This window comes from Montipora capricornis, chromosome 7 (assembly GCF_036669925.1).
Source record: "Montipora capricornis isolate CH-2021 chromosome 7, ASM3666992v2, whole genome shotgun sequence".
Classification (NCBI taxonomy): Eukaryota; Metazoa; Cnidaria; class Anthozoa; order Scleractinia; family Acroporidae; genus Montipora; species Montipora capricornis.
This window is the reverse complement of record NC_090889.1, coordinates 13,028,523-13,031,022: the sequence shown is the minus strand read 5'-3', so window position 1 is coordinate 13,031,022 and position 2,500 is coordinate 13,028,523.

The following is a 2,500-nucleotide window of genomic DNA, read 5'->3' as shown; positions in this document are numbered from 1 at the left end:
CGCTTTGTGTTGGCTACGTGTAATTACTTCGAGTTTTCATTGGTTTACAGGATTGTCTCCGTCCGTTTTGATTGGCCACTTTGGTTTTGGTTTTACGAAACTCAATATTTAAAAACCGCTCTATTTGGGCAATAAGAAAAGCAACAAAAAATAGACAGGATTCCTCCATTTCAGATAAGTCAACAAAGGCAAGTATAATCAAATAGAACATAACTGTGTGTTCCTCTCCATCAATTCTTGACCTTTTCTTGATTCCTTTGGCAACACCAGAAGCACTAGCAGCCCCCATAAGCTGTTCATTTGCATCGAGTTTGTATCGGTCGTCTGGTTGTTTAACCCATTGACTCCCAGGGGTTTCCCATTGACGAGTAAAATCGTCTGGCCTAATGTTTGCCAAGATTTCCTCAATTTCACTACTGACGTTCAGGCATTTGTTATCAATACTGGAAACCTCAGAAGCTCTAAAGGCAAGTAAAACTTGAGTTCCCGTAATTTGTCTTAAGAGCATAAAACGATAAGGTCATGTGACTAGCCAAAGAAGTTGTCCAGTCAATAATTGTCACTTAAGATTTAAGAGAACTTTTTCGAATTTGAGGGACCATTCTGCAACCGTATTGACATTTAAGAATTTCAGCAGTGATACTCACGTCTCCTTTTTTTGCCTAGCAAAGTCGAGGCTCGTTTTCTTAGGCGGTCGTGTAATCTCTTGTCGCCGATGTTGCAGCTTTGGTAAAGCTCTCCTTTTTCTCCAAGGAACTCCCAATTCCTTTTCAAAAACGCTAGACCCGCTCGCCAGTCACGTCCTTTAAATTCTACAGCTTTGAGAATCAGCTGGTCCTCGAATTTACTTTACTTGCGGTGTGCTGCGTTGGGTTTCCTTTGCGAGAGTTTTTCTTTGCTCCTGGGTGTAGAACTCTCGACACCTGACATGGAATTGGTGAAGGTACCTCACTAGGGCTGGCTCTGCTAGTAGTTCTTGGGATTTGAATTTCAGCTCCAAATGCTGCCCTAAAGAAAATGTTTTCCGCTAAGTCGCCCATCCTTGAGGGCGAGAAACCTTACAGTTTTAGGTTTATATAATTCTATCAAACAGCAATGCCCGTTTATTCGTGGCACGTGCTTGGAGCTCTCCGCGTTTCAGGCCCTCAGGGACAATACTTACGGCATTCTATCACAAGCGTGTAAAAAGTGTCTGCATTAAGCACGATAAATATTTATTGCTGTAAATAAATGTTTCCTTCGGCTATTTCGAAGCCATTAAATCACCACATTACATATTAGTGACTGAAAAATAAACACGATTACTGGCAACAAAATGTCCTTGATTCTTTGTGAATTAGCAAAAGAAGTGGTTGATACTCTGCAAACTAAAACCAGGAATCTCTTTGCCTCGAGTGACAAATCTACTCACAGAAATGAATCAATTTAAAAAGCTCGGAAGAATGGCTCTAACTTCCGCGAACTTCCTCTAAATCGGAAAACCCTACTAAGTCTAAGGGATGTGGAAAGTAAAATCTGTTTTTTTGGAAATTTAAAAATTTACTCCTAGATGATATGACGACGCTTCTGTTGAAGAAATTACCTACACAACTATTTCACTGCTAAATAAATATAGATTACTTCATGGCTGGTGCTTGCGAAGTATTTTTATTCACGAGTTGTGAAGGATCTCTAAACGAAGAAGTGAGCGAAAAGAAGAACGAGTGAGTTAAACGATCCTTCAAAACGAGGGAGAAATACTGAAAAATCGTACAAACGTGCCACAGTAACCATAAAGTAATTTGTTTATTATATAAGTACAGAAATCCTAAATTGAAAGAGGTAAGTGTTTATTGTCATACAGTGAGGCTATCAAACCGTGGCCACTGAAGAAAAGCCCCAAAGAAATAGCAAAATATTTTTTTAAATGAAAGAAGTCTTTACCTTCCACACCTGACTTGAATACTTTTAAAACTTTTAAAGATTTTCTGAAGTATTTTGTGAAGAAAACTAAGTAAGAAAAGAACAAAAAAAATAATTAATTTAGGGATAAACTTACTTCTTTGTGTACCTGTGAGAATTAGCGATCTTTGAAGTCCAGTGTTCACACTTATTCGGTACCTTTGTAGAAAGACTGATGAGACAGCGCTATCATATGAGTTTGAAACAAGAGACATAGCAATTATCCTGACAAATCTTATAAAAACTGATATGTTTGAAAAGATGAAAACTTTTAAGTACAAAAAGATGCTCAATTACACTTGTGCAAAAATGCCTGTTGGTTTCACCAACGTAGCGGCAACCAAAACCTGCACAAGTAAATTTACGAAGTGGAGAAGTGAGCCTAGCACTCATCTGCACAATTTAGGCAATTGTCTCTTATAGAAGACCTGAAACATTGAGGTGCATTCAGTGGGATTTGACCCCATGAATCTAAACCTTATTTACAGCTCAGTTAGTAGAGAAAGTGCAAGGATCACTTATATTTCGTCTATAGGCCACACTTCAAATGTATATTTTA